Source organism: Lygodium microphyllum, chromosome 6 (genome assembly GCF_053477565.2).
Source record: "Lygodium microphyllum isolate KBCC chromosome 6, Lygodium_microphyllum_v1.1.10, whole genome shotgun sequence".
NCBI lineage: Eukaryota > Viridiplantae > Streptophyta > Polypodiopsida > Schizaeales > Lygodiaceae > Lygodium > Lygodium microphyllum.
In genome coordinates, this window is record NC_141140.1 from 77,088,644 (window position 1) to 77,102,258 (window position 13,615).

A 13,615-nucleotide genomic window follows, 5' to 3' on the forward strand; every position below is an offset into this window, starting at 1 on the left:
CCTCTTGTGCAGGACCCGGAAGGCAAGGGCTTTACGGCCAGAGCCCCCCTGGCCCCCAAGCGTCCTCCTGCTCCAAGTAGAGCTCAACGAAGAGACCTCTCACGGCCGGTTCGGTCCATGTTCCCGACGCGGTCAACAACCCCCTTGGTTAGGGTAAGGGAGGCAGTCAGGGGTAACTGAAACTGCCTCTCCCTTCAAGCCTTCAACCTGAAGTATAGATATTCATTTAATTTGTAATTCATAAACCAAACAATACTCTAGAATCTCTAGCAAGCAAAAACATTTCCATTAATGGACCTTCTTGTTTGGCAAACTGCTAAGTAATGATTCTTTCCTTTCGAATTCATCAGCACTCGTTCCAAGGTGTCTTGCAACTTGGCAAGATCCCTTATATTCTGGGTTAGGGCGTACCTTTTTAACCCAACATGATCAACCCTAAAGTTCATTGGATACTTTAGTTTCCCGTTTTTAACTTTCCTTATTTAGAAGGATATGAAAGAATACATCCTTTTGCAAGATAACTTGTGTAAGGATCCGCCATCCTTGTTGAGGGTATTTAATCTTTCTTCTTGTGAATCAATCACAAGACTATATGACTTCGTACTTGCTTTGCAAGTGGTGCGATGAAATAATCCGTTTTAGATTCTTTAAGCTGACGTATGTCGGACCTAGGGTCTCTTTTTTAGAACCTCAAGGACAACCCTAGTTCTTTTACCTTACGAATTTATTGACCCTACAATCAAGGAAGGTAGTCAAGTGCTTAAGGTATAAACGTTTCTTTGGTCTTTAAATCATTCCCAAGGCATATTTTGCAGCATGGTATTTCTAGGTTTAGATTGATTTGGTTATCTTTTGGAAGGTAATATTGAGATCACCTTGGCACAATTTGTTATCCTTGTGACAATTGATTTTTCAATCCTAAACTTTATTGCTTTGAGGTAGGTAAATTCAATTTAATCTTCCTTTTTCCTTGCAAACGAAACTCATGCCAAATAACAATCTTTTCGTTGCTAAGATATGCAATTAGCAATGATTCCTAGTAATTCGAGTAACGTTTTTTTAAAAAAAATCTTTCATGAATTTTATGATAATTCGTTGCAAAAAAGAATAGGGTTAATGGTGCAAGATGCAATTTTTATACCTTCACGATTTAACTGAAATATACTACTATAGTAAGTAGATAATCTTGTTCGTAATTCGTTATAATGCATGATGCTATTCGAAGGAAACTATGTTCTATACATTATCATTTGTTCAATTAAACTAAACTCCTTCATTGTAAATAACTCGGAAAAATATATCCTATCCCTAACAATTAATCTTTGCATGATTGACTTAAAATCAATAGAAAACCAAAAAGGAAAAACCTGGTTTTGGGGTGAAATATCCACATGGATACTAGGAGATGACCCTCCCACAGCTACTCCTTGGACTTTCTTAGGCGACATCGCAATTGTAACCCTTCGGATGTGAAGGCAGCTTTTACTCTCCTTTTCGGATTTCCACTGTCTCTCTTTCGAGGCAAGGAGCCATTTAAATGGTTGACCTCGAGAAGGGGTAATAAGAACTTTAGGTTCTTAGCTTCTTCGGAGAGGGAAATGTTTATATTAGGGAGGAGAGGGAAAAGGGAACACAGGGTTAGAAAGGGCTTAGGGGGTGTATTAAAAGGAATATGGGGTGAAATACGGGCTCACAAGAGGGGACTTATAGATTTAGGCATGGGGGAAAAATGAAATTCGCAGGTTACAAGGCCAAGGGATGTGGAAGTTTAATGGCCCATGGAAAAAGGTTAATGGATTTAAGACTGGGCAGGGTGAAAGGATTTTTGAGGGGGTAAAAACTGGGAGGGGGGTGAAAAGGGTTCTAAGAAAAACCGGGGAGGGGGTTTTAGTGTAAAAAGGGATATGGGGGGTGAAAGGAAAAAAGCACAGGAAGGGGGGGCTTGAGGGTTTAAAAGAACTCGGGGTGAAAGGGATTTTTAAGTATAGGAAGGGGGGCTTGAGGAGCCCCCCTTAGAAGCTTCAAGAAGCTTCTTGAAGCTTCCACAGAAGCCACGTGGGGGAAATTTGTCGTGACCACGGGGGGGTGGGGTTTCTGATGGCGACAACGAGAGGTGAAAGTCCGCCTGGCGCATCGAGATGGAATCCTTCTTCCCACAGGCGCAGGGTGCCGCCTTCTGGCCGCAGCTCCTCGCGAGCCTCCCACAGGCTCACTTCCCTCCTTTCTTCCCTCCTCCACTCGATTGGCAATATGCTGACGATCATTCTTACCTCTCCCCCACCCCCCAAACTGATAGCGCTCCTTCCTCTATATAGGGGAGGGGAGGGAATCCTCCCCTCCTTGCCTGTCCGCTTGCATGGCAAGGGGCTTGAGCAAGCTCCAGCGAGGAGCTTGCTGGCCCCCTCTATCCCCCCCTCGAAGATCCAGCCCGATGCGCCGCCATGAAGGCATAAATTTTTTTAAATATATTTAATATATTACAAATATGTTCATGTAGTGCTCAAAGTTAGAGCTGAATTACTTGACTCTTAGAGTTGTGGTTCTTCCAAATAGCTTTTCCTACTAGATATGGTAGGTTAACTAGGTGCAATTATTGTATGTAGATGTGTCAATTGTTGGGATTTTTAGTGCCATGAAAATATATTTAATATATAGCAAATAGATTTAATTGTCATGCATAGATAATGGAGGTAGAGAATTAGTTATTTTCATGTTGAAGCAATATTGTTTACAAGGTCATTTCATGATTTATTTTTTAATGGATGAATGGGAAACCTAGCCACACAATACTCAACATCACAAAGAATCTCAAGTTAAAGTACATTTGGTATTATGGTGATAGTAGGATAGGACTACAACACTTCTCTATTGTGTCTCACATAAGGTTATTATTTATACAATACACTCACAACCACATGTTTTGAGACACAATGAAAAATGTAGAAGTATATCTATCCATATTTCAAATCTTTCTTATAAACATACAACAATCCTAACTTCTATGTCCAATGTATATATTTCATAAAAATTAGTATATAAAACAAACTTTTTTGAGATACATATAACTATCCTAACTTTCATATCTAGAGTACATATTGCACAAAATTCACAAATAAAACAAAAGTTTACATACAACTAGCTTAACTACCATGTACAATGTACGTATTGCACAAGAAGTAGAGAGAGAGAGAGAGAGAGAGAGAGAGAGAGAGAGAGAGAGAGAGAGGTGTGCAACTACGGAGTAAATATGTTGACATGTTTAACCTACCACCTCAAAAGAAACACATGTTATTTCTCCCTTAATCCTTGGAAAAAACATGTGTGGGGACTGCCCAACAGCTTTTACTTCTCCAACACATGTTGTGAAAGTTGATGCTTCTCCTCTCTTCCCCTCTATCCCCAAAGTGTCTCTCTCTCCGTGAGGGATCCATCTATAAGAAAAAATCTACATAATGTGCATTCAAAGGATATTAAGAAATACCCTTTCTTTATATGCTATAAGGCCTTAAAACGATCCCTTTTACTTTACTAAACTTACAATTTTTTTTCAAATTTTAATTTTAAAAATCCATTTGTAAATATAATCTTGTAAATTCTACCAAATAGAATACCCTTTCTTTTGAACTCACATGGTATCTTACATGTTCTATAAGATGGACTCCCCGAGAATATATATATATATATATATATTTGAAGGTTAAAGGCTAGCCATCTACATTTGCTTATTGTCCATACACCTGTAAATTGCAAATGGCAACTCATGGATACTATCACTTTATTCTTTATGATGCACATGAAAATAGAATAAGAGAAGTCAGGACACACATTGTGACAATTGGACTTCCCACATAGCATCTTGGTCTTTCTTACTTGATGTAACGTGTCTGTTTGTATCATCTAGAACACGTCTTAGCAGTCCATCAGAAAGGATGTCTAGAAAGCTCTGCCCGACACTCCCGTGGAATGTTACGGGTTTTGCGATCTAGGTCTTTCCGCGTCTGCCACATAGTGGAAGTATCCTGGCCGTTCCCGCTTAGGATCGACCGGAATTAGGGTTTTCCTGATGGGTCATTAGCTAACAGCAACTAGCGTCAGACCCGAGCGAACTACTTTACGCAGAAACGCCAGGTCTGAAGCAGATTCATGCTGCACTTGGTTCAAGGAGAATGGGAAACGAGAGGGATGCAAAGCTCAACCTCTTTGCCAAAAGGCATAGTCCCATAACAACAATTGCCTTGCTAAGATGTGCAACTAGCAAAGATAAATCCCTAGTAATTTGAGCATCGAAAGAAACCTTTCATGAATTTAGCCATTTACCATGATTCGTTACGAAAGGAATAAGACTAATGGTGCAAGATATCATTTCTACACCTTAGGAATATATTACTATAGTAAATGGTTAATCTTGCTTGTAATTTTATAATGCTTGATGCAATTTGAAGAAAGCTAAGTTGTATACATTGTCATTCATAAGCTAAACTCCTTCGTTACAGATAACTCGAACAAATATATCCTATCCTTAACAATTTTTCTTTGCATGATCAACTTAAAACCCGTATTAACGCCAAGAAGAAAAACCTGGCTTTGAGGTGAGATATCCACATGGATACCGGGGGATGACCCTCCCGCAGCTACGCGTTGGACTTTCTTCGATGGCATCGTAGTTCGAATGTGAGATAGCCTTTTCCTCTTTCTTCTGGAATTCCACCGTCTTCTCCTTCCTTCCCTTTCTTTTGTCTTTTTCCCACTCTTCCTCCTTCACTTCTTCTTTTCACTCCCTCTACTTTCCCTCCCTATCTTTTATCTCATGGTTATTTTCCCCTTACGGGATACCATCCGAGGCCATGATGATGGTTTGGATTTTTAGGTTCGGGGGGAAAATAATAATGGGGATACGGGGGATTAGGAAAAAAAACTTAGGGAGTTGTGGGAAAATGAGAGTTATGAGGGGGGGTTGAAGAAGGGTTTAAAGGGTTATAAGGGGGTGAAAAATGTCTTAGGGGATTTAAAACCGGGGTGTAGGTTTCCAAAGTCTAGGGGAGGGGCTTTAAGGGGAAAAAATCCTAGGGGGGGGAACAAAGGGGGTTTAAGGGGAAATTAAACCCGAGGGGGGGGGGGGGGGAAACAAAGGGGGTTTAGGGGGGAATTCAAACCAGGGGGGGAGAAAAATAAGGGGCCTAAGGGAAATTTAAAACATGGGGGAAGAAAGGCCCTTTTGGGGTAAAACCTTTTTTTGGGGGAAAGGGGGCTTAAAGATCCCCCGCTTAGAAGCTTCCAAGAAGCTTCTTGGAAGCTTCTGAATGCACGTGGCATGTGGAGGACGACGGAATCCCTGACGGCTCTTTGTGGACTAGTTCATGATGGCAGCGGCGGTCTCAGAATGTAGGCGGCAACAGCCTTCCGTCCTCCTCCCTCTGCTCAGTGTTATGGCGGCACTCTCCTCACGGCAGGGTTATCTCCTTCGGCCTCTTCTCTCACGGTCAGCCTTCATTTCTCCTGCGCCCCCCCCCCCCCCCCCCCCTCATTTAAATAGTGGAGGGGAGGGGGATCTTTCCTCTCGGCGTGTCAATAGCTCCTTCTATTCCCCTCCCCCTCCAGCTCGTCAGTCGGCTGGAGGGATAAGGGGGGAATAAATTTTTTTCGATAAATCCAATTCATTTTTTTAACGGGGAATATTACATTCTCTCCTCCTTGGAGGAATCGAGATGTCCTCATCTCGAGATAAACTGGGGATATTGATGGTTGAGAGAGCTTTCATCTATCCAAGTGGCATCCTCTTCGGGATAATCTTTCCACTGGACAAGGCATTCTTTCAAGGTTCTAGATCTTAACTGTCTTTCCCTAACATCTAAGATCCTTTTTGGCCTTAGTTCAAGGACTCCTTGACTAGGCATTACAATTTGTTGGTCATCAAGTACATGATTAGGATTGGGTACATATTTTTTCAATAGGCTGATATGGAATACATTGTGAACCTTTAGGTTCTCAGGGAGTTGCAATCTATAAGCATTGGGTCCTAGGCATTTGAGGATTTTGTACGGCCCACAATACCTTGGACTTAGCTTCTTGCATTCTCCTAGGGATAGAGAACTCTTTTTAGGGCGTACATGAATGAAGACCATGTCTCCTTCTTCGAAGACTCTATCTTGACGCTTCAAATCTGCGTATGCCTTTTGCCTATCCTTGGCCGCTTGTATGTCTTGTCTTATTGACCTTATTTGATCATACATGTCCTCCAACATTTGTCTTGAATCTTGAACTCTTAGGGTTGGATCAGAAAAGTTTAGGGGACTTCGACAATCATGACCATACAATGCCTGAAAAGGGGTCATTTGAATGCTCTGCTGGTAAGAAGCATTGTAGGCAAATTCAACTAATGGCAAGTATTGAATCCACCTCTTCGGCTCTCGACAGCAGTATGCCCTAAGCATATCCTCAATGATTTGATTTACTCACTCTGTTTGGCCATCCGTTTGGGGATGGTAGGCGGTGCTAAAACAGAGTTGAGTCCCAATAGCTTCAAAGATAGCTCTCTAGAAGTGTGATGTGAAGAGAGAATCTTGATCACTAATGATTCTTCTAGGTAACCCATGTAGCTTGAATATCTCCTTGATAAACAATCTCGCAATGTCATAGGCTTTATAATTTGTCTTTACTGGAATCAGGTGTGCAACCTTGGTAAGCATGTCAACCACAACCATAATGGAATTGTATCCTCCTTGGACTTGAGGTAAGCCCACAACAAAATCCATACTGATGAATTCCCATTTCATTTGGGGAATGTCAAGTGGTTGCAGTTTCCCTGGCATCATGACATGTTCGGCTTTGATACGTTGGCAAGACAAACACTCAGTGATATACTTGAGAACGTCACCTTTAAGCCTCTCCCAATGGTAGCTTTTTCTAACTGCATTAAGAGTTTTAGTATAGCCAGGATGTCCTGCGAAAGGAGAATCATGAGCTTCCCATAATATCTTCTGCTTAAGTGACTGGCTTGTTGGTATACACAGCCTTGACTGTTGATTGATTCAACCCTCGGTAATCAATACATAGTCGAAGTGTCCCATCTTTCTTTTTCTGGAATAGTACTGGAGCTCCCCACAGTGAGTTGCTAGGCCGTATGTAACCCTGATCCAACAGTTGCTTGAGCTGTTCCTTCAACTCAATTGCTTCTGGTATGGACATTCTATAAGGTCTCTTTGCAATTGGTGCAGCTCCAGGCAGTAGCCTAATCTCATGATCTACTTCTCTTGGAGGCGGAAGTTCAATCAATTGCTCAAGGAATACGTCAGCGTATTCCTTTAGCCAAGAAGGTCCTTCATGAGACTCTTGCTTTTGATCTAACTTGTTGAGTTTGATCAGGTAAACGGGTAATCCTTTTCTGACTCCTTTTATGATCCGAGATACTTTGGCTAATTGGATTCTTGGCACTCCTGCCTCACCTTGAGTTGTGACAAATTCCCTTTCAGAGTTTCGAAAGGAAACTTGACCCTTTCCACAATGAATGTGGGCGTCATTAGGCTTAAGCCAATCCATCCCGAGTAGACACTCATGGATACCTAAATTCATGACTCTGAATTTGACTGAGGTTTTCTTTCCTCCTAGAAAGAATTCCACCTTAGCAGTTTGCCTGGTACAAGTTACCTCACGACCGTTTGCCAATTCCACAAGCAGGGTAGGTGCTTCTACTGTGGCTATTCCTAATCTTTTTGCACATGCTGGTGAGATAAAGGAATGTGTACTACCACAATCAATCAAGGTTTTGAAACCTTTACTTGATAGTCTGACGGTGTCTGAATCACCGAGAAGTGGTGATTCGGCCCTTTCTTGTGTAAAGCGGCATGGACTGTCGCTCTTTCAAATTCAGCTTCCATAGTTGGATCTTCCTCTTCTTCTTCTTCGCATCTTTGCCTATTGGCAATGTGAGACGAATTTAGAGTAGTATGCGTCAAGAGTGAGTCCTAGCTGTTTTAGCTCGTAGAACTCATTCATTTTCTGTGTACGATATGCAGGTGGCAAATATCTCCCCTGCACGGCTTTCTTTAACTTCTCCCAGGTAACGGACCCCTCTGAAGTCCCTTGATCCCTGCACCATTGTTTTCACCAAAGTCTAGCTTCACCAGTGAGTTTTAACTTGACGTGCATGGCCTGATTGGTAGGTGCAGTACCAGCTGCTTCAAAGTAATCCTCCATAGATTCAATCCAAATTTCAGTATCAGACTGGACGAATCTGCCTCTCCCATCAAACTCGGGTGGCTTTATCTGCTTGAGGAGGAACTTCTTCTCCTGGGTCACAGCAGTACTTGATGTAGGGGGCGAATTTGGAACCTGTACCTGGGGTTGTGCCTGGATAAAAGTTTTCTTAACATTATTATATGATAATTGGCGTTAGCTTATCTTTAGTTCAGCTATCTCGTAAATAATGAAGCTACTTAACTTTTTAACAACTCTGATGCACAGCAAGATATTGATAAAAGAAGTCTTTATTTATATTTACATGGTTGTAGCCTTATACAACGTCTCGTGTGATGATAATCCAATCATTACATTCAGTTTGGGGAGAACAACGTTGTATTGCATTTGTCTATAGGAACTGAGTAATAGTAGGGTTTTGGGTCATGGATCTTTAGGAATCGATAATTCATTGGAAGTTTAGGATACCCTTTTCGTTGGAATCCATACTTCTTATGGCAGCCCAACACTTTAATCCTGTCGGCTGGGATTACACGGGTTACTTCCTCATATACATATGAGTTCATTCCAACCCTCCGACCTTGAATATGTAAAGTCGAATTTACGTGAGCTTCCATAAAAATGAACAGCTTCACGACTTTCAAGTCTTCCAACCACTTGATCCTCTTTAGGTTGGTCTGTAGATAAGCAAACTGGTGGGCGGCTATATAGTAGATTCCTGAAGACCTCGTCCATCTTCATTCTATGTATAAAGGTGATGGATTATAAATCTGCTCCAGGATGTTCATCATCCCAATTCTTTGTCTATAAAGCGGAGAATGCATTGCAGTCATAAACATGACCCGAAATACCAAAAAATTGTTCCACGCTTCATAACTCTGCAAGACAGCATTGAAGGTAAGGAAATGTTTGGACAGCAACAATTTCTTTACTTCATTTTATTGAGATCTCATAAAAACAAATCCATTGTTGGTCGGCTCTGATACCAGCTTGTAACGTGTCCGTTTATATCATCTAGAACACGTCTTAGCAGTCCATCAGAAAGGATGTCTAGAAAGCTCCGCTCGGCACTCCCGTGGAATGTTACGGGTTTTGTGATCAAGGTCTTTCCGCGTCTACCACGTAGCGGAAGTATCTTGGCCATTCCCACTTAGGATCGACCGGAATTAGGGTTTTCCTAATGGATCATTAGCTAACAGCAACTAGCGTTAGACCCGAGCAAACTACTTTACGCAGAAACGCCAGGTCCGAAGCGGATTCACGCTGCACTTGATTCAAGGAGAATGGGAAACGAGAGGGATGCAAAGCTCAACCTCTCTGCCAAAAGGCATAGTCCCATTCCGTTCCCCTAAACCAGCGTAAATCGGGTAAGACGTAACTTTAGGTCATTGTTCTCGTTATTCGTTTTGATGATGATGATCATTCCGCTGTTCTTCGAGATTTTTGAGAAACGTTCTCGGCTAACCAGGACCACCCAACCGTAGGACAGACCCATGGCCCATCCTCCGCACTTTCCTCGGTTTGTTTTAGTTATGTAATTATCTAACACATTAATTTGACATATAACAATCAACTTCTTTAATTAACCCTGTTAAGCACTAGTTCCTTCACGTAATCTTATCACGTGACATAAAAAAACAACATCAAGCAAGTTCTTTTAACATTTCTTCAATTTATCTTTGAAATACAAGGAGTTTCGCTCGTAGGCTTGTCCATAATCTGCCCAAAGACTATCCAGTAATCTCCAGGGATCACTACTCCAAGCTTCCGCCCGTCAACTAGTATGCGGGCCTCGAGATCCAATCCCGAGTCACGTTAGCCTCTTGTGCAGGACCCGGAAGGCGAGCAATTTACGGCCAGAGCCCCCCTTGGCACCGAAGCGTCCTCCTACTCCAAGTAGAACTCAACGGAGAGACCTCTCACGGTGGGTTCGGTCCACGTTCCCGCCGCGGTCAACAACCTCCTTGGTAAGGGTCAGGCAGGTAGTCGGGGGTAACTGAAGCTGCCTCTCCCTTCAGGCCTTTAACCTGAAGTATAGGTACTCATTTAATTTGTAATTTATATTTCAAACAGAGCTCTAAAATCTCTAGCAAGCACAAACATTTCCGTTAATCAATCGAGTTGTTTGGCAAAGTGCTAAGGAAGTGTTCTTTCCTTTTTGAGTGTATTAGCACTCGTTCCCAAGGTGTCTTGTAACTTGGCAAGATCTCTGATATTCCAATGTAGGGCATACCCAATTTGGTTAATTCCTAAAGTGCCTTAGATATGCTAGTTTCCGGTTTACAACTCTCCTTATTTAGAAGGATATCCAAAAAATACGTCTTTTTGCAAGATAACTTGCGTAGGGATCTGCTGTCCTTGATGAGGGTTTTTACCCTTTTCCCTTGTGAATCAATCACAAGACAAAATGATTTTATATATGTTGCGCAAGTCCTGCGATGGAATAATCTGTTTAGATTCTTTAAGCTGATGTATGTCAGGCCTAGGGTTTCTTCTTTTAAGAACCTTAGAGACAAACCCTAGTTTCTTATCTTTATGAATTTATTGTCCCTACGGTAAGGAAAGTAGTCAAGTGTTTAGGGTATGAATGTTTCTATGTTTAGATTGGTTCAGTTATCTTTTGGAAGGTAATATTAATCATCTTGTCACGGTTTTACTATCCTTGTGAGAAATTACTTTCCCAATCAATACCGTTTAATTTGGCATATAGCCTAACGCCAAGGTGATACAAAGAGCGACAATACTCCTTGGGACAAAAAGACCTAGTTGTGAAATTGGTGTATACACACTTTATTAGTCCCCAAGTCCTCAAATAGCAAGGGAAAAGTATTAATAGGGTGTCATCCAGCAATTCCCCATTACATTTTCTTTCCAAATGAGTTCGTATATCTAATTTTTATACTTGTTAATTCCTAACATTTAACTTCCGTTTTCTTTAAAGATGAACTCATGCCAAATAACAACAATTGCCTTGCTAAGATGTGCAACTAGCAAAGATAACTCCCTAGTAATTTGAGCATCGAAAGAAACCTTTCATGAATTTAGCCATTTACCATGATTCGTTGCGAAGGGAATAAGACTAATGGTGCAAGATATAATTTCTACACCTTAGGAATATATTACTATAGTAAATGGTTAATCTTTCTTGTAATTTTATAATGCTTGATGTAATTTGAAGAAAGCTAAGTTGTATACATTGTCATTCATAAGCTAAACTCCTTCGTTACAAATAACTCGAACAAATATATCCTATCCTTAACAAATTTTCTTTGCATAATCGACTTAAAACCCGTATTAACGCCAAGAAGAAAAACCTGGCTTTGAGGTGAGATATCCACATGGATACCGGGGGATGACCCTCCCGCAGCTACGCCTTGGACCTTCTTCGGTGGCATCGTAGTTCGAATGTGAGATAGCCTTTTCCTCTTTCTTCTGGAATTCCACCGTCTTCTCCTTCCTTCCCTTTCTTTTGTCTTTTTTCCACTCTTTGTCCTTCACTTCTTCTTTTCACTCCCTCTACTTTCCCTCCCTATCTTTTATCTCATGGCTATTTTCCCCTTACGGGATACCATCCGAGGCCATGATGATGGTTTGGATTTTTAGGTTCGGGGGGAAAATAATAATGGGGATACGGGGGATTAGGAAAAAAAACTTAGGGAGTTGTGGGAAAATGAGAGTTATGAGGGGGGGTTGAAGAAGGGTTTAAAGGGTTATAAGGGGGTGAAAAAGGTCTTAGGGGATCTAAAACCGGGGTATAGGTTTCCAAAGTCTAAGGGAGGGGCTTTAAGGGGAAAAAATCCTAGGGGGGGGAACAAAGGGGGTTTAAGGGGGAATTAAACCCGAGGGGTGGGAAACAAAGGGGGTTTAGGGGGGAATTCAAACCAGGGGGGGAGAAAAAAATGGGGCCTAAGGGAAATTTAAAACATGGGGGAAGAAAGGCCCTTTTGGGGTAAAACCTTTTTTTGGGGGAAAGGGGGCTTAAAGATCCCCCCCTTAGAAGCTTCCAAGAAGCTTCTTGAAAGCTTCTGAATGCACGTGGTGTGTGGAGGACAACGGAATCCCTGACGGCTCTTTGTGGACTGGTTGACGATGGCAGTGGCGGTCTCAGGATGTAGGCAGCAGTAGCCTTCCGTCCTCCTCCCTCAGCTCGGTGTTATGGCGGCACTCTCCTCACGGCAGGGTTGTCTCCTTTGGCCTCTTCTCTCAGGGCTCAGCCTCCATTTCTCCAGCGGCCCCCCCTCGTTTAAATAGTGGAGGGGAGGGGGATCTTTCCTCCCGGCGTGTCATCACGCATGGTCCCCCTCCCTCCATAAGGCTCCACCAAGGAGCTTAATAGCTCCTTCTATTCCCCTCCCCGTCCAGCTCGTCAGTCGGCTGGAGGGATAAGGGGGGAATAAAAAAATTTCCATAAATCCAATTCATTTTTTAAACGCGGAATATTACACTTGAATCTCCATAGCTCTTACTTCCACTTGTGATTCCACTCTTGTTTGTCCCTATGAGCTTCCACTTGCACTTGCTTGTTCAACTTCCACTTGCACCTACTTGTTCTAGGGTTTCTTGAAGCATTTTCATGAAATGTTTAAGCATTTTCAAATGGCCCATTGTGGCCAACACAATCATAAGGAGCATCCATCCCATTAGTAATAGATCATGCTATTTACACGTATTGACTTTTGTCCTTTTCCCGCCTCTTCTAGATCATCTGCAACTCATCACTCCTTACCTAGTGCTTTTGCAAATCATTGCCAACCATTTGGACATTTATCCCACATTTGCAAGTTGTTCTGAAGTGCTATTTGGAGCACTTAAGCTTAGCCATTGATTGTGAAAACATGCCATGTCTATTATATAGTATCTGAATAGCTTATATTTGAATGCCTATGGCTTGTATAATGCTTCTGGGGCAATTTTATACCACCTAGATGTTGGTTTGATGCATGGAAAACCTTCTTGGATTGATTAGAGCTTGATTAGCTTAGTTATTGTAGGGCTTATTTTTGTAGAATATTTTTGATAGCAAGTATTCATAATGAATCTCTATGTATTGAATGCCTACATGCTATTTAGGTAAGCTACAAGGTTATGTTGATGCATTGATATTTATTCTCACATATGCTTATGTTGCACTCTTTGAGAGCTCTTCATATTGGATTTGAGATTGGTTGATTGAATTTGGAAAGTGGATATTTACTTTAGTGATTTCCACTTGCAAGCTTGAAGACATATTAAATGTATATGCTCTCATATATATACATGATGTATTTTGGTCACCTAGATACTATGAGCTTTATGCATTGATCTTATTTTGATACTTTAGATAGTTTAGATTGCCTCCAAAGGTAGTACTTGTCATTTTCTTTAGAAAACTTGGTTCATTTAAGTTAGTGAAAAACTTTTATTTTGCTACTTTGAGTACTCT